Source organism: Balaenoptera physalus (assembly GCF_965194825.1).
Source record: "Balaenoptera physalus genome assembly, chromosome: 10".
Classification (NCBI taxonomy): Eukaryota; Metazoa; Chordata; class Mammalia; order Artiodactyla; family Balaenopteridae; genus Balaenoptera; species Balaenoptera physalus.
The window spans coordinates 33,029,646-33,049,741 of NC_138889.1; the positions used below are offsets into that span (position 1 = coordinate 33,029,646).

General features: G+C 38.2%; 1 long non-coding RNA gene and 1 pseudogene across 2 annotated transcripts in view; both read right to left on the minus strand.

Moving 5' to 3' along the window:
- The window catches only part of LOC309636715, a 62,620-nt gene extending 44,254 nt beyond the window's left edge, over positions 1-18,366 (minus strand). The window contains exon 1 of the long non-coding RNA XR_014250169.1: positions 18,296-18,366. This is a non-coding gene — a long non-coding RNA (uncharacterized lncRNA). The remainder of the gene's footprint in view (positions 1-18,295) is intronic.
- LOC309636691 (ATP-dependent RNA helicase DDX19B-like) lies at positions 2,954-7,431 on the minus strand (annotated as a pseudogene). The gene is made up of 2 exons: positions 7,220-7,431; positions 2,954-7,123 (listed from the first exon to the last, which is right to left on the minus strand). The product of its transcript is annotated as an ATP-dependent RNA helicase DDX19B-like (transcript).
- Positions 18,367-20,096: the final 1,730 nt, after the last annotated feature.

Genomic DNA, 20,096 nt, shown 5'->3' on the forward strand with positions numbered 1-20,096 from the left:
TATTTTTCTTTGTAGCACTGGTCATTACCAGTAATTATATTTCCATGTGTTTATTAGTTTATTCTCTGTCATCTCTCTGTCTCCGTGGAAGCAGGGACTTAATATTACTCATTACTGAATCCTTAGTAGGATTCAGTAGAATCCTACTAGGATTCACCTAGAAGGGTGCCTGGAATGTAGTAGGCATTTAGTAAGTATTTGTTAAATTAACAAATGAATAAATAAAAGAACTATGACTGTGAAAGGTGCAGAGAAGAGAGAAGAAAGATTGTGAGGGGAGAAAAATAAGGTAGAAAGGTTATGGAGAATAGGTTAAAATGAAAGTTTTCCCCCAAATGACTGCTCTGCCATGAACTAGACCCCTGCAGTATTTTCCCTTTTTAAATGCAACAAAGGTTCCATTAGCAAAAATGTAGTTGTGAAGGTTAAATGCACACAATCGGCATTGATTTTATATAATTATCATATCCTCAAAATTGGAAAAAAGTCTTCAAAGTTCTTAGGTGACCTCAGCAATTATATCACCAAATTCCTGTTCAGACAAACAATTCCACAGCATGCCCGTGCCTGTTGGTTGGAATTCTCTTCTTCCTTCCCTCTTTGGGAAGTTCTAAAAATGTGTTATTAACAATCAAGCTTCGGGGGCTTCCCTGGTGGCGCAGTGGTTGAGAATCTGCCTGCCAATGCAGGGGACACGGGTTTGAGCCCTGGTCTGGAAGAATCCCACATGCCGCGGAGCAACTAGGCCCGTGAGCCACAACTACTGAGCCTGCGCGTCTGGAGCTTCTGCTCCGCAGCAAGAGAGGCCGCGACAGTGAGAGGCCCACGCACCGCGATGAAGAGTGGCTCCTGCTCGCCGCAACTAGAGAAAGCCCTTGCACAGAAACGAAGACCCAACACAGCCAAAAATAAATAAATAAATAAATTTTAAAAACCTCAAAAAACAATCAAGCTTCAAGGGGGAGAGCCAGAGAAGGAGGGCTTGGCAAGAGAAACTTGAAAGATATTTGCAATCTGTATGCCAGTAACTAGCCGGTATTTTACTTACTTGTATTGGTGTCAGTAAACCCTTTTATGTTCATATTATCTGCATTTACCCACAAATTGCAAGCATCATTTTAGTTTCTGTCTTTCTTTCTGTGTATCAGCTTGATCCAGCTTCTTATGCGGCAGTTTACAAAGGGGAAGTGTGAACTAACATTTCTGAATTCATACTTATGCCAGACATTGCACTGAAAACTTCATATGGATCATCCCATATAATCCTCACAATAACTCTGGGAGGGAGATGTTATTAAACCCATTTAAGAGATAAGAAAATTGAGGCTCATAAAAGTTACTTATCTTGCCTAAAACCACACAGATAATGACTGGCAGAGAAAAGATTCAAACCAGTTCTGCCAAAATAACACCACAATTCTTATTGGTTTGCGGCTATCTATGGATTCTGTGTGGCACATCAGCTTTCCTTTGTTAATTTTTTTTTTTTCTGGGTAAATAGTAAAATTTAACAGAGTATTATTGTAGGTGTATCACTTTCTACTCTTTTTGCTAATAGTTTTTCTCCCCTTTTTTTCATATACATGTATAGTTTAGTCCTTTTCCTCCAAAGAATTCAGTGATCTTTGCAGGCTTTTAAAATGCCAGAAAAATCCAGACAGAATATGATCAAGTTTATGAGACATTGTATAATCTAAAACGACATTTCTGACCAACCTGATTCTTTCCCCAGGTCTGTGGGTCTGTGGGGTAGCAGTGGTTCTGTATAATGTTAGGGGAGAGTAAGGAGGTAAGTAAAGAGAAAGATAGGGATGGCTATCTCAGGTAAACCTGAGGATGGGATAGGGGGGAGCTCTGAAGGACATCACCTTCTCCCTACCCTTCCCCTATGCTCAAGGGCATTGCATTCATCTGATATCCCTGAGCAAACCCTAGAAGAAGTTTGTTTGGGCTCAAGGAGTGACAACTATCCCTGAATCCCACTTACAGACACAGGGACTTCCAGATTGTGCTTATCTACTTTAATGCTTTCCTGTCTCCTCTTTGCTGTGTGGTCCCCCCAACTCCACATTTTTAGGTGCAGTATGGCAGATTTATTAAAATATTTCTTACCTCCTCGGACCAGCTCATCCTTTTGTACTCTCTGTAATCTGTGCTAGAAACCTTCAAGTCATCTTTGACTCTCCTGATGCTCAAATATTCAATTAGTTACTAACTTCTGTCATTTGAACTTCTTAAGCTTGTATTGAGTCTGCCTCATCCATCCATCTATCCATCCATCCATCCATCTTTGTGTGTGTCTATTGTGTTCTAGATGCTGTACAAGATGCTGGGAATTCAGAGATGATTGAGACGTGAACCTTGTTTTCACTTTCAAAGAGCTCACATTATAGCTCAAAACACAAGCCAATTTCCATTGCCTAAAAAATTAAGTCCCTATGCTTCAGTGTGGTGGCATTCAGGGTTCTCCACTATCAGGACTCCAGGGCTTCTCCAGCCTCCAGTTTCACATCTTTCTCCACTTATGAGGTATTCCCATCTGACTATTCTGTGACCCTCCACATCTCTATCCTTTGTTCATGCCCAGACTGTGCTTTTCCGAGGCTTTACCTAGTGAAAATCCTATTCATCTTCTAAACCTCAGCTCAAAGGCCCACTCCTCTTTGAAGTTCTTTCCACCATCTACTCAGAGTTAATCATTTTTTTTCTTTGTGCTCTCACAGTGCTTATGCCTCAAGAATAGGATTGATTTCATTAGCTTCAGAGAAATCATCATTATTTATCATTGTTGCTCCCCCCTTAGATTATAGACACCTCTAAGGCAATAACTTGATTTATGCACTTTTTTATTCTCGCTGTCACTTACGAGGCTCAGTAAATCTCCTGTTGGCTATAAGACTGTTCAGTAAAGAAAAAAAAATTATATGACATTCATATTGAATTATCTGATATAATTCAACTTAAAATTCTAGAGTCTTTTCTCCTACTCTTCTCTTGGCCCCTACCTCCTCCATTTTTGGTGTATAAATTTGTCCCCATAAAATGAATCTGTTGAGAGAAATATTTGTCTGACTGCCATTGTTGATTTGAAGGAGAGGTACCTCACATCATGTGAAAGGCAGACTCAGCCTGGATTCAAATCCTGACCTGTCATGTGACCTTGAGACTATTAAGTTATCCTTTCTGTACCTCAGCTATAAAAAGGGTGGTCAATAAGGCTCACCTCATAGGATGGTCACAAGAATTAACTGAAGTATATGTGGAGCACATAGAATAGTGTGTGGAATATAGTAAGCACCCAATAAAGGTTAGTCCTAATACCATTTCCAAAAAATACTGTGATGACATTTAGATTTTATAAGAACACAAGGCAGAATAATAACATTTAGTAAGTTCCTTTGAGTGTATCAAAACATTTCTTGGATTGTATCATTCAATTAGTGAATCATTTTTGAATTCATTTTCTCAATATGTTATACTTTAAATATTACTCAAGAATCATGACTTAAAGTTTGAAGCGTTTGGCATTAATTTCAGGCTTGTTAAAAGAAAACTTACCTACTTTCTACTTAACCCCCTGTAGCCCCTCTTCCTCACTTGGCTTTCTCATTACATCTATATGCCTTAGTCATTTACCCTAGTGAGAAGGTCTTCCTTTGCTGAATCTATGTGCATTACCTTTTTAACAACCTGTTCAAAACTCTGTTGCTCCAAGAAGTCTTCTCTGACTCATACTACCTGACTGTGAAGGCCAAACGGGTAGAAGCCCTTTGGAGCTTATACGAGTTGTCACATTATTTAGAATTTGTTCGTCATAATATTCATAAATATTTTAATTCAATCTCATGTATTTTCTCCCTGCAATTAGAAATCCAGTTCTACAAAGCCTGGGTCATATTTTCCCCTGGGATTTTTCACACCATTCTTTGCAATGAGGAACACTTGATGAGATTCCAGTTAAGAGCTGAAGGTCCTAAAAAACAAAGATTGATTTTTCATTTTATTTTGAATCTATACTCCTTTAATTATTGCCTTTGTTTTTCATTATTTCAGGGTTGGTCCACAAGACTTTGGGTGGTGGGGAATAAAATTTCTTCTCTTCTTACAAGACTCTCAAGGAGGGTCAGAGTTGGCCAGAAGCATGAAGAAGACTCAACACAGTCAAGAGCCTACTGGGGGAATGTGGCAGGATGGGCGGTCTGTTGCTCTCTCTGCAGTATCTGTAATGATAGATTAATGAAATAACCTAGAGGCTGGCATTGACCCCTTCCCTTTCCAGGAGACAGATCTGGTCCTAAAACACAGAAATGCCTACAAGGAAGGTCTGAGATTGGAATAATTCTCATCACAGAAAATCCCTCTTCCAGGCCTGGTCCAAGGTAAAGTAACCGTTCTATACCAAAGTCAAAGAGCTGAAGAGGACTCCTCTTGGCTGGGGTTTCATACTGCTCTTGCAACTCAGTTTCATCTCATCTTTGCTCTGTCACTCTGTGGGTACCAACAGCCTTGGCCAAGGAAGTGCATAGGACTATTATTTGCTCTGACTATTCTGCACAAAGATTCCAAGTAAGGATAGAGCAAAGGCCTTGGCAATTGTTTTTGCCTTGCACAGATGAATGGCTGCAGTCCATCTAGTCCCTTAGTTGCACCTGTTTTTATTCCAAGCACCATGAACACAGATGTTCAGAATATAAAATCAAGATGCCAAATTTCTGAACTCATTCCCCAGCTCTTGTCTCAAGTGACAAAACACTTGCCTTCTGGGGTTTGGAGACAAAGCAAGGATTTGTGACTACTGCTGATCACTTCTGGAGCTGCCTTGAGGCTGGCCATTATCAACTTGAAACCAGAATTTTCACTAAGGGTCCAAGCCTCAGATCACCTTTTACTTTCTTGGGGTTACTAAAGGGTCAAGGTGATGTTAGGAATGTAAAAAAGATGCTACAAGTGCCTGTGAGATCAGGGTTTGTGGCAAGCAAGGGTCATCATTAATTCTTCATGATGACTTCTCCACAGGACTTGCTCAAACACAAGGAAAGGACCCACCAGTAATCAGATGTGCACTACACAAGGAAGGGACCCACCAGTAATCAGATGTACACTCTACACAGATTGCACCTGCTAAGAGGAACTGGTCATGGTTCTGTAGCACAAATTTTGTGCACCAAAGATCTCAGGTTTGCATTTTGTTCATGCTTAGCAAATCCCTTCTTGCTGTGGGTGTCAGGACAGAGGGGGCTGACAGCACTCAAATGAGCTGTCCCAGACTGAATCCAAAGCAGCAGCTCATAGGTCTCCTCTGCTGCTTCATGCCACTCTCCAAACACGATGGCTGGCTTACACACCTATCCTACCTGGGGTCTCTCTGTGTTCCCTCTTCACCTCTATTCTGTCACTGTCACAAGGACCAGATGCTGGCCTGAACACTCTTAGCCAGGAAACAGCCAGGGGCTGCCACAAAGGATCCCGAGCAAGTGATCAGACACAGCATCTAGATTAGTGTAATGATGGGGAAAACGCTGGCCACTCACACACACACACACACACACACACACACACACACACACACACACACACAAGACAGAAATCCAGATGGTAAATTTCTGTGTATTCATGCCTAATCTTCAAAAGTTGAGTAAACAACTTTTTCTACCTTCCCCCAATCATTTGCACAATTTTTAAGTCCAAATGGAATTTAAAATGAGGTAGGTACTTTCTCTCTAGTCATCTTTGTGGTGACTGTTGAGGCCTGTGCCATGAAAGCACTAGTGTCCTGTGCAGGGAGAGAGCCGAGAGCAGGTACCAGTGGTAGTGGATCTTCTCAAGTAGGCTATTTTCTCAATCTCCTCCACATCATCTATGTCCAACCTTTTTATTTTCTTATTACAATGCTCCTGAATTTTGTTCAGGATGTTCATGCTGTGCCTGCTGTCAACCATGTTCACTGCCAAGCTTTTCTTGCTAAAGAGACCTGTGTGCCCCATCCATTGCAGGTAGGTCTTGTTGTCTAGGTTCCCATTCTTGTAAAGGGAAATGTTAAAGTTGATGATGACAGACACCTGTTCAGCATCAACAATACGGGCATACATGTTGGTGGTGACCAGAACCTTCTGTTTGTCCTCTTGGGAGCTCTCAATCACTGCAGCCCTCTGCTTTACCATCATTTCACCACTGAGCAGAGCCACCTCATGGTCTTCTTTTGAGACCTCTGCTGCCAGCCAACCAGGTGTTTTAGGGGTATGGCAGAAGACTGTGGCTTAAGCAACGATGATGGCCCATAGAGGTTACACAAGGCCTGGGACTTCTTGTTTCCGTTATCTCACAGGACATAATAGTGCTTCATGGTGTCCACTGTCTCCTCCTCATCCTTCAGTTTGATAATATTTGGGTCTGGGACCACTATCTGGGCAAATTTCCATAGAGTCTTCAAAGGCGGCAGGGAAAAGCAGCATCTGGCAGTTCCTGGGTAACAGCCCCTGGATGCAGATGCTCTGATCTTGGTGGTGGTGAGTAGCTATCATCATGTCAGTTTCATCCACATCAAATCTTGATCTTCTTGGGGTCAATGAACTTGAGCTTGGAGCACCAGTCCAGAATGGTCCCAGGGGTGCCAATGTACTCACTGATCTTCTGATCTCTTTCCAATTTATTGCCTTGAAAAGTGTAGGCTAGCTTAAGTACAAGGTAAAATTTGCCCATCTGCTCAATCACTTTTCTTGTTTGAAGGGCAAGCTCATGTTTGAGAGAGGCACAGATCCTGGGGGTATCTGTTTGCATGGCTAACACAAAGGCAGCTGTTTTACCAGTACCAGACTGAGACTGGGCAACTAATTTCTGTGGGGATCAGCAAGCATCAAAGGCAGTGTGTTCTCTTGTATTTTGGATGGACAGATGAAGCCCATGGTATAGACTCCCTGGAGAAGCTGTGGTTTTAGATGTAGCTCCTCAAAGGACTTCACTGAGTAGAGGGGGGAGTTTGGATCTTGTTGTAGGTCTTCCACCTGGTTTGTGTTATCAGTAAGGTTGCTTCTGATCAGCTTGTTGAGTAAGGACTGAACAGCTCTGAACTCTTTCTCTTCTTCATTTGTCTTCTCTGCATTAGCATTGGTCTTGACAACAGCACCTTTATCAGACACAAAGGGGCTATCATTCAAAATTACATCCCATACCTAACAACTGAGGCAATTGAAATTCTATGAGACACTAGAAATGTAAAGGCCATTACCATCTGGTTTGATTTTATCTTCCTTAAGAAGCAAGTTGCTCAATGACTCAGCTGCTGTTTCCTGCTTGTCCACATTGCCAGGGCCCACAAGTAGGTAGCCATGGTCTGGGCCATGGGTGGGATGCTGGTGCTGGTGAACTCGCCGGCTGGCACTGCTCGATTGCCCTCTGGGGCCAACAGAAATTGTTTTCCAACAGAAATGGGAGAATATTATCACATGACTACATTTGAATGCATGCTAAGAGGGTTTGTCACTAAACATATTTGGTTTATGTATGACACAAAAGTAGAGAATATGGACTAAACTGAAGATGGGAAATGAAAATCAACAGAACTCTTGGGAGCAAGTTGTCTATTGTATCCATAATTTGCTCACTCATTCATTCAGATTGTTTTAAGAACATATTATCCTAGGTTCTATGGAAATTCAAAATGAGTTAAAGCATTGTATTCACGTTTAAGAAACTTACAATTGAGTGATGTTGGGTAAGGGGAAGAACAACCAAGGATCCACTAAGCAGAAAGAAATAAACACTGTAAGAAAGGTATAATTTGACAATACTTTTAAGGCAGCTGAGATTGATAAACCTCCAACCAACCCCCAAACCTACCACCTGCATTTGTATCCATATTCTTTGACTTACATCCATATTACTATGGGTGAATTAGCCACATTCCTATTTAAGTCAAGCCCCTGCATGTAGTAAATCACATCTTTTCTTGCCTACTCAAGGACAGGACTCTAGCAATTTTCCCTCTCTTCTGCATCATTAATTTTTTAAATGGCTTTATTGAGATATAATTCACATACCATATAATTTACCCATTTAAATTGTATAATTCAATTGTTTTTGGCATATTACATCATTAATTTTGTAAATTGTGGTAAAATTTTTTTTTCATTTTAACCATTCAACTCAGTGGCATTAATTACATTCACAATGCTGTGCAACCATCACCACTCTCTGTTCCATGACTTTTTCATCACTCTAGACAAACTCTATAATTACGAAGCAATAACTCTTCATTCTTCTCCACCCTCAACGTCTGGTAACCTCTAAGCTATTTTCTGTTTCTATGAATTTGACATCTATTCTAAATGTTTCATATAAAAGGAATTGCACAATATCTGGCCTTTTGTGTCTTGCTTATAGCATAATGTTTTCAACATTCATCCATGTTGTAGCATGTATCAGAACTTCCTTTTTGTGGTCGAATAATATTTTATTATCTACATATGCCACATTTTGTGTATCTTCTCATTTGTTGATGAACATTTGGGTTGTTTCTACCTTTTGGCTATTGTGAATAATGCTACAATGAATATTTGTCTGCAAATATCTTTTTGAGTTCCCATTTTCAATCCTGTTGGGTAAATGCCTAGGAGTGGAATTGCTGGGTCATATGGTAATTCTATGTATTGCTTTCTGAGGAACCACCAAACTGTTTTCCATAGTGGCTGTACCATTTTACATTTCCATCAGAAATGCATGAGGGTTCCAATTTTTGTACATCCTTGCTAACGTATTTTTTGTTTGTTTTATTGATTACAGCCATTTTAGTAGGTATAAAGTGGTTTTGTTTGTATTTCCCTAATGACCAATGATGTTTAGAATCTTTTCATGTATTTATTTCTTATTTGTACATCTTCTTTGGAGAAATGTCTATTCAAGTCCGATGTTCATTTTTTAAACTGAATTACCTTTTTGTTGAGTTATATGAGTTCTTTATATATTTGAGATATTAAACTCTTATCAGATATATGATTTTAAATACTTTCTTCCATTCTTTAGGTTGTTTTTTCACTTTGTTGATAATGCTTTTGATGCAGAAAGTTTTTAATTTTGATAAAATTCAATTTATCTATTTTTTTTGTTGTTGCTTCTGCTTTTCGTGTCATATCTAAGAATCCATTGCCAAATCTTAGGTCATGAAGATTTACTCCTATGTTTTCTTCTAAGAGTTTTATGATTTTTATGTCACTGATCAATTTTGAATTAATTTTTGTATATGCTTTGAAGTAGGGAGTTCAACTTTATTCTTTTGCATGGGGAAGTCCAATGTCCTAGCACCATCTGTGAAGAGACTATTCTTTGTCATGGAATAAATTTGGCACTCTTGTCAAAAATCAATTGACCATTGATGTATGGGTTTATTTCTGCATTCTCAGTTCTATTCCATTAGTCTATATATCTAACCTCATGCCAGAACCACACTGTTGTGATTACCATAGCTTTGTAACAAGTTTTGAAATTGGGAAGTGTGAGTACTGCAACGTTTTTCTTTTTCAAGATTGTTTTGGCTATTTGGGGTTCTTTCCATATGAATTAAAGGATTGACTTTTTCATTTCTGTTGGAATTTTGACAGGGATTGCACTGAATCTGTAGATTACTTTATGTAGTATTGACATTTTAACAATATTAAATTTTGTACCATGAACACAGAATGTATTTTCATTTATTTAGATCTTCTTTAATTTTGTTCAGCAATATTTCCTGGTTTTCAGTGTATAACTCTTAGCACCTTGGTTAATTTATTCCTGGGCCTTTTATTCCTTTAGATGTAATTGTAAATGCAATTGCTTTCTTAATGCCTTTTCAGATTCTTTATTGCTGGTGTATATAAACACATCTGATTTTTTTGTGCATTGATCTTGTACCCTGAAGCTTTGCTGATTTCATTTATTAGCTCTAGTAGCTTTCTTGTGGATTCTTTGGGATCTTCTCTATATAGGATCATGTTATATGTAAATAGAGATAATTTTACTTCTTTCTTTCCAATTTGAATGACTTTTATTTATTTTTTTGTGCTCTGGCTACAACTTCCATTACAACATTGAATAGCAGTGGTGAAAGTAGGCATCCTTATTTTGTTCATGACCCTAGAGGGGGAAAGCTTCCAGTCCTTCATGACCAAGTATTTTTTTTAGCTGTGGGTCTTCCATAAATGCACTTTATCATGTTGAGGAAATTCTAGTCTATTCCTAATTTGCTTCTATTCGCTTCTTATCATGAAAGGGTGTTGGATTTTGTCAAACGCCACTTCTGTGTCAATTGAGATGATCATGTGTTTTTTTCCCCTTCATTCTATTAATGTGATATATTACATTGATTAATTATCTTTTGTGGAGCCACCATTGCATTCATGGACTAAATTTCACTTGGTCATGGTGTATAATCCTCTTACTATGCTGTTGGATTCAGTTTCCTAGTATTCTGTTGAGGATCTTTGTATCTATACTCATCAGGGATATTGATCTGTAATTTTCTCTTTTTCTGATGTCTTTGTGTTTCGCACCAGATAGGACCAAGGTAATGCTGTCTTCATAGTACCAGTTTGGATGTGTTCCCTCCTCTTCTACTGTTCAGAAGAATTTGAGAAGGATTGGTGTTACTTCTTCTTTAAATGTTTGGTAGAATTCACCAGTCAAGCTGTATGGTCCTAGACTTTTATTTGTTGGGGGGTTTTTTGATTACTGATACAATCTCTTTACTTGTTATAGGTCTGTTGAGATTTTCTATTTCTTCTTGAATCAGTTTAGGTAGGTAATTTATGTGTTTCTAGGAATTTGTCCATTTTATCTAGGTTATCTAATTTGTTGGTTTACAATTGTTCATAGTAAAGGATTATAATCCTTTTTATTTCTGATGATTCATAGTAATGTCCTCACTTCCATTTCTGATTTAGATAATTACTTCTCTTTCTTTTTCAGTGTGTTATTAATTTTTACTCCTCCTTCTGCCTTTGCATTCCCCTCCCCCTCCTTCCTCAATCCTTCAATCCTTCCCCTCCCTTCTCTTGTTCTCCTTCTTCTCCCTGTCCTTCACTACTTGTTTTTCTTTCTCTTTCTTTCTCCCTTCTTCCCTCCCTCCATCCCTCCTTTCCTTCCTTCCTCCCTCTTTCCCTTCCTTCCTTCCTTCCTTCCTTCCTTCCTTCCTTCCTTCCCTCCCCCTGCTCCTCCCCCTTTATTATTTCCATCAGAAGGCAAACATACTGTAGAGTAGCCCAGCTTAAAAATATAACACTCTCCTGACAACTCTGCCCCAAGTCTCTGCTCTACTATCCAGCAAAAATCCTTGAAAGAGTGATCTATACCAGTTGTCTCCAGTTCCTCTCCTTCAGTTCTCTCTTGAAGCCATTTCAATTATGTTGTCAATGAAGCATCTCTTGTCTAAGTTCCTAACAACCTTCACGTTGCTAAATCCAATGATCACTTCTCTGTCCTCATCTTACTTGGCCTATCAACAGCATTTGACCCAGTTGACTAATCCCCCTTCCTTGAAAGACTTTTTTTTCATTTCACTTCCAGATATTTTTCTCTCTTGGTTTTTGTCCTACCTCATTCATATCTCCCTCTCAGGTTCCTTTGGTGGTTTCTCTTTATCTTGCTAAACCACTAAACATTTGAATGCTCCATATCTCAGTCCTCTGAACTCTTCTATAGCTCCTTTTCCTCCTTAGTGATCTCCTCCAGCCTCATCACTTTAAACGTCGTTTATACACAGAAGACTCCCGGCTGTATATTTCTAGTTCTGACAACCTCTTTTTTGAACTTCAGGATTCTAAATCCAACTACCTTTTCAACATCTCTATTTGTATGTCTAACATCTCAAACTTAATAAACCCCCAATCTTTCTTGAAACCTCCTCATCCTGCTGTCTTCCCCATTCCAGGAAATGCCAATCCCACCCTTCCAGTTATTCTTGCCAGAAAAACTTAAAGTTGTTCTTGACTCTTTTTTCTCTCTCAGAATCTGCATCTAATCCATTAACAAAACCTGTTTTGTTTTTTTTTTAATTTGGCCTTTTATCAGTTTTTTTTTAAATTAATTAATTAATTAATTTATGGCTGTGTTGGGTCTTCGTGTCCGTGCAAAGGCTTTCTCTAGTTGCGGCAAGTGGGGGCCACTCTTCATCGTGGTACGCGGGCCTCTCACTGTCGCGGCCTCTCTTGTTGCGGAGCACAGGCTCCAGACGCGCAGGCTCAGTAGTTGTGGCTCACGGGCCTAGTTGCTCCGCGGCATATGGGATCTTCCCAGACCAGGGCTCGAACCCGTGTGCCCTGCATTGGCAGGCAGATTCTCAACCGCTGCGCCACCAGGGAAGCCCCTGTTTGCTTTTTAAAATACACAGAATATGAACTTTCTCCCCACCTGAACCGCTATCATCCTGATCCCAGTCACCGTCATCTCACATTATTGTAATAACCTCTTAACTGATTTCCCTGCTTTAGCTTTTGTGTTCTCCACACTGAACCAGAGTGTTCTTTTTGAACCCTTAGTTGATTTAGTTATTCCTTTGTTCAAAATCCTCCAGTTCTTCCTATCTCACTTTGAGTAAATACCAAAGTCCTACAAAGCTCTATACAATCTGTCCTCTGTTAAATCTCTGAACTCATTTCCTACTACTCTCTGCCTAGCCCACCAGTTCCAGCCACACTAGTGTTCCTATGGTTCCTGGTGTATTGGTGCTTGTTGTTCCCGTGCTGGAGAGCTCTCCTCTCTAACAGCCCTGGCTCATTCCTTCTCCTCCGTCAGGCATTTGCCACACCCACTCCACTACCACCCCCTTCCTGGACTCTCTACATCTCTTCCCTGCCCTTTTTCTCTATAGCATTGGTCACCATCTGTCATGCTACATGTTTCACTTATTTGCTTGTCTATTTACTGTCACCCTGACAGAAACTTACACTCCAAGAAAGCAGGAATACCTGCTTTTTTCCCGTTTTTTTACTTCCATATCCACAGTACCTCAAATAATACCTGGCACAAGAAATAAATATTTGTTCAGTGAATGAATAAAAATTACATCCTGATGACATAATCTGTGTGTATTTTCCTGTTGCTTTTAGTGATTTCTGTCCCCTGCTTTTCACCTATTACTTTATTATTTATTATTACTAACACATTTATTCATTGCTCAATTCCACCATTTTACAATTGAAGAAACTGAGGTCTTGGGGGTTAAGGAACTTACCTAGGGTTATGGGAGAATTTGGTGACAAAGCCTCAAGTACAAGTTGGAGCTCTTGACATTCACCTTCCAGGTGGTCTAGGAGAGGCAATCATCATAACAGAGCACAAGCCGGAGAGTGAAGGAGTGATAAACCATTATGTAACTCTTTCTCAAACTGCTTGTCTTCTAACCTCAAAGAGGAAAATCATTTGGGTTTGGCAAATCAGACTCACTGCTCTGGTTTGATTCCTCACCCTCTGTCTTCTTTCTGTATCAGAAGTGATGTGTTTTTTCTAGCCGCAAGTAATAGACCCATCTTTATATTTCTCAACAGAACATGAAACCACTTCATGCTCTGCTAGTTCTCGGGAACATTTAGGCAATGCTGGGCTGTTAGATCCCGGGTCATTTGGGGTCATGGAACTGCCAAGTTGGAAGGGAACAAGAGGCTCATCCAAGCCAGCCTCATTTAATAGCTGAGGAGCCAGCCTCATTTTATAGCTGAGGAACCTGAAGCCCAGGGTTAGGGTGTGGGGAGACAAGATGACACAGGTCTCCTCACTTTATGACCAATATGGTTTCCACATGTTAAGCTTCCCACCAGTGACCATTTTTGTGCTTTTTTTCTTCTTAAATAATGACTAAATTTCTTTTCTAACTAGAAACTTAATTTTTAATCACCTATTGCAGGTTATCTAAGAATTTGTTATCTAGGAAAACGGGTTTGTTTCCTCTGAGGTATTACTCCTATGGTCAGGTCTTAATTAGTCCAGAATGAATGATGTGCTTTAAGGGTTTTGGGGTTTCCTGTGCCCTGTTCCTCAGACCCTCACATAAAGGAGGGCTGTCCCCACTGCCAAGGGAGAGGTGCAGGTACGATATGCTGTGGGGCCTCAGTGAACCCTTCCCCTGTGGTCATCATCAACAGAGATACCATATGACCAACATAGTCAGAGAAAGATAAATATATTATATCACTTATATGTGGAATCTAAAAAAAGGGTACAAATGAACATATCTACAAAGCAGAAACAGGGTCACAGATGTAGAAAACAAACTTATGGTTACCAGGAAGTAAGTGGGGGAGAGGGACAAATTGGGAGATTGGGATTGACATATACTCACTACTATATATAAAATAGATAACTAATAAGGACCTACTGTATAGCACAGGGAACTCTACTCAGTACTCTGTAATGGCCTATATGGGAAAGGAATCTAAAGAGCGGATATATATATATATATATATATATATATATATATATATATATATATATATATATATATATATAGAACTGATTCACTTTGCTGTACAGCAGAAACTAACACAACATTGTAAATCAACTATACTCTAATAAAATATTTTTAAAAAACTAAAAAATTAGGGACAAAAGCAAAAAGAAAATAAAGAATACTAAGGTTTGGGAAATCATGTAAAGTTTCCTGGAGTCACTTAACTAGAGATTAGCTTAGCCCATAATGTACTATATTTATGTTTTGATATTGTATAAGTTTTTTTCCTTGAAGGTTGAAAAAATTGTCACTTTTACATTTGCTTACTTTTTATATACTGATCACTAATTTATCCCAGAACTGTCTGGCAGAACTCTGAAATGGTTCTCAAACAAGCACAGCAAGTAATTTATTAGGGGCATATGTTTTCTTGGAGACATCCCTCTTGGAGTTTCTCCCTTGGCCTGCTCTGGCTTACTATGCAGCCATCATCCTGGGACCTCCCTTTCTCCTGCTCTAGGTTTGGTACCCTTTTTCCTGGTTCCCATGTCATATTTATGCTTGGTTGTTCATACCCTTCTATTCTGGAACATTTCCCTGTATTACTTCTTTGATAATTTTTTACTTTCCATTTTTTTCCCCCTGAAACTTCTATTATTTAGTTAGATTTCTTGGATTAATCCTATAATTTTCTTATCTTTATGATGTTCTTTTTTTTTTGTTCTAATTCTTAGGAAATGTCCTCAAATATTATCTCTCAATACTTCTATTGATTTTTTATTTTATTTTATTTATTTATTTTATTTATTTATTTTTATTTTTTAATTTTTTTTAACTTCTATTGATTTTTAAATGTATACTTTAGCATATTTTTATCTCCTAGGTTTTTTTCTGAGTGCTCCTTTTTTCCCCCCTTAACATCCACTCCTGTTTTGTGAAGGCAATAGTAACTACTTCTACATTTCTGAGGGTTTTAATATTTTCATTATACATTTTTTTCAAGTTTTCTTCTGTATGGCCTCTGTTTCCTCAAATTTCTTTTTCTTGTTTGTAAGTTTTGGTACCTAACTTTCATATTAGACCCTTCCCTTAAGTATTGGGAAATTCTTGTCTCATTAATTTTTAAGAGTGTGGCATTCCCACAGCTAGTATCATACTTAATGGTGAAAAGCTGGAAGTATTTCCTCTAAGATCAGGAGCAAGACAAGGATGCCCACTCTCACCACCTTTATTCAACACAGTATTGGAAATCCTAACCACAGTAATTGGATAAGAAAAATAAATAAAAAGAATCTAAATTGGAAAGGAAGAAGTAAAACTGTCATTGTTTGCAGATGACATGATAGTATACATAGAAAATCTTAAATATGCTACCAAAAAACGAATAGAACTAATAAATAAATTCACTAAACTTGCAGGATACAAAATCAATATACAGAAACCTGTTGTCTTTCTATACATGAATAACAAACTATCAGAAATAGAAATTAAGAAAACAATCCCATATACAATTGCAACAAAAAGAATAAAGTACATAGGAGTAAATTGTACTCTGAAAACTATAAGACACTGATGAAAGAAACTGAAGATGACACAAACAAATGGAAAGATATACTGTGGCCATGAATTGGAAGAATTAATATTGTTAAAATTAACATACTACCTAAGGCAGTCTACAGATTTAATACAATCCTTGTCAAAATGCCAGGAGCATTTTTCACAGAACTAGAATAAATAATTTTAAAATTTGTATGGAAACACAAAAGACTAAAAATAGCCAAAGCAATCTTGGGAAAGAAAAATGGAGCTAGAGGTATCACAGTCTCTGATTTCAAACTATACTACAAAGCTATAGTAATCAAAAGAGTATAGTACTGGCACAAAACCCAGACACATAGATCAATGGAACAAAATAGAAAGCTCAGAAATAAACTCATGCTTATATGGTCAATTAATCCATGACAAAGGAGGCAAGAATATACAATGGGGAAAACAGAGCCTCTTAAATAAATAGTGTTGGGAAAACTGGACAACTACTTGCAAAAAGATCAAACTGCACTACTTTCTCACACCATATACATAAATAAACTCAAAACAGATTAAAGACTTAAATTTAAGACCTGAAACCATAAAACTCCTAGAAGAAAACATAGAATACACTCTTTGACATCTGTATTAGCAATATTTTTTTGGATCTGTTGTCCTCAGGATGGGAAACAAAAGCAAAAATAAACAAATGGAGCTACATCAAACTAAAAAGCTTTGTACAGCAAAGGAAACTATCAGCAAAATGAAAAAGCCTACTGAATGGGAGAAGATATTTGCAAACAGTACATTTGATAAGGGGTTAATATCCAAAACATACAAAGAACTCATACAACTCAACATCAAAAAACCCCCAAACAACCCATTTTAAAAATGGGCAGAGAACCTGAAAAGACATTTTTCCAAAGAAGATATACAGATGGCCTACAGACACATGTAAAGATGCTCAACATCACTAATCATCAGGGAAATGTAAATCAAAACCACAATGAGACCATCTCACACCTGTTATTATGGCTATTATCCAACAAGACAATAAATAACAGGTGTTGACAAGGATATGGAGAAAAGGGGACCCTCGTGTGCTGTTTGTGGGAATGTAAATTGGTGCAGCCACTATGGAAAACAGTATGGAGGTTCCTCAAGAAATTAAAAATAGAACAACCATATGATCCAGCAATTTCACTTCTGGGTATTTATTTGAAGAAAACAAAAACACAAATTCAGAAAGATGAACACTAATGATCATTGAAGTATTATTTACAATAGACAAGATGTGGAAACAACCTTAGTGTCCATCCACAGAGGAGTGGATAAAGAGATATGGTAATATATATACAGTGGAATATTAGCCATAATAATGAAATTTTGCCATTTTGACAGCATGGATGAATCTAGAGGATGTTATGCTAAGTGAAATAAGTCAGAGAAATGCAAATACTGAATAATTTCACTTATATATGGAATCTAAAAACAAACAAAAAAATGAAAACAGACTCATATATACAGAGAACAAATGGGTGGTTTCCAGAAGGGTGGGAGTGGGGAGTAAAATGGGTGAAGAGGATTAAGAGGTACAAACTTCCAGGTATAAAATAAATAAGATACTGGAATGTAATATACAGCATAAAGAATATGGTCAATAATATTGTAATAAATTTGTGTGGATACAGATGGTTACTAGACTTATTGTGGTGATAATTTCATAATGTATGCGAATGTCAAATCACTATGCAGTACACTTGAAACTAACAATATTGTATGTGAACTAAATAAAATAAATCAATAAAAAAAACAAAAAAATAAAATCCTGTTCCCCTTAGGGAAGGAAATTTAAAAAAAATAAATTGAATCATAAAAATAAAAAAGAGTGAGGCACTAAGAAACTGATTGGAAGCTCTACGTGTAAACAGGGTTGGTTTGGGGAAGGCAGGATGCTGACCTAGATACATTTTTTTTTTTTTTTTTTTGGTATCTGCCTCCTCCTGCCCATCAAATACCAGTATCTGTAGGCATTTTCTCTTGACTGCCTTGAGGGTATAAGCCTGATTGCCAGGTTTCTTAGAATTGAGGGTGATGGTGGGAAGTAGGGTGGATGGAGGAGCCTATATAGTTCACTGTTCAGAATATAGATTTTTATTTAATCTCTCTGTTTTTAGCAAAATATTAATGACAGGGCAGGCTCTACCCACAGAGATTGTAGTTTAATTGGTCTAGGGTTCTTAATCTTTAAAAGCTCATCAGTTGACTCTAACCCACAGTTCGGTAGGATGGAAACTTCATTGTGGTAAAGTAGCTATGACAGAAGGATGAGAGGCAGAAAAGACGAGTACTTACCTGTATCAGGGGAGGCTTCAGAGAAAAAGCCACCTTCGAACTGGGTTCACTTGGTGAATTTAGAATTTGAAGCCCTATTTTGTGTGTGTGTGGGCGGGGGCGCGGGGAGGTGGTGTTGCCGTCACAGGTAGATAAGTTGATTTGTTGCACCAGTTCTGCTGGAGGAACACCAAGAATGTGGACAGATTCTGGTTCTCCAGCTTCCGCACAAGTCATCGGAATGGGCTGTCACTGTTTTGTAATTCCTCAAATTGCGCCTTATGGTCTATTGATATGTTGAACGTTATGCCTTAATCTGATTGGCAATATATTTACAAATCATCTTCTGGAAAGGTTTCTGTAGAAAACATATCCCATTGACTGCAGCTTTCACTCTTCTCAGTTCCCAGTGGCACTTCCTTATCTTATCCTGGTTTGAGTGCCTGGGCTCTCTCCACTTATCACGCCATCAAGCGTAATTGGGTCCTTCATTTCACTTGATAGAATCAGTGCCAAGCACAGGGTCCAGCCTGGTGTGACTCTTTTAATATGCCTCTTCTGTCCTAGGCAAGCACTTCCTGTCCATAACCTTTCTGAGGAATAAATTCTAAATTGCAAGAACTCACCTCACACCTCTACCTTGCCCTTCTCTTTTGACCTTTTGAAAATCTCAGTTACATTTCTGATCACTAACTTTACTCATTTTTATTGGCTGAAGAGCAAGATTGTGAAGAGGAACAGATCAGATCTTGTCTTCAAGGGGCAAGAGAAACCTTAATGTGGAGAGGAAATTTTGAAATTGTATTTACCTCCAAAAACAGTTAGTCACTATATCAAAAAAAATTCATATCTGAAGAGTGGTCAGGGCAAAGATCATTAAAAAAGTGGTTTTGTCTCATCAGTAGGTGTGGCAGGGCAAATACAACCAGTTCCTGGGAACAAATTTCTTACCTATATTTGAAGGCAGTGACTTCATCATGATTACCCAGACCCCTGGGTTAAGATATTGGAGGTGAGGGAAAAAGGAGAGGCATCACGTGGGTTTAATAAGTGGGAAAAGTCATCACAACTTTCCCAGTAGGGAAACCCTGTGATTTCAGGTTATGCAATCACTTTTTCTCTAGAGTTTCTCTTCAGTTCACTGACTGGCTGGTCATTTCACCTCTCTGAATCTCTGTTTTTCTCATCTGTAAAGTGCAGGGGTTAGACTCTAGGACTGGACTGCCCACCATGGTATCTACTAGCCACATGTGACTACTGAACATTTGATATTGTGGCCAACCTAAATTTAAGTGTGCTGTAAGTATGAAACACACGCTGGATTTTGAAGATTTACTACAAAAAAAGAAAGTAAAATACCTTATTCATAATTTTTATTGAATATGTGTTGAAATGATAATATTTTGGATATATTGCCTTGAATAAAATATGTATCAAAATTAATTTCATTTTTTTTTTTGCTTTTTTAAATGTGGAAACTAGAAAACTTAGAATTACATATGTGATTCTCATTGTGGATCCTGTTGTATTTCTATTGATTAGCCCTACCCTAGATGGTATATAAGGTTCCTCCTAGCTCTCCAGTTCTTTTAAGTACTGATTTTCTGTTAAGCTACTCAGAATAATAAATAATTCATGGAACATTTAAAATAATTCTTGCCATCAAGAAACTCAGAATCTCATTATAGAGGCTAAACTTATGTCAATTGCGAGCTCTTGGTTTGACCTTTGAATCACTGGCACCTGGTGTAATCCCTGATTTAATATCTGGCTCAATAAACAAACATGGAGCAATTAGAGAACAATTAGTTTGGATCTATTT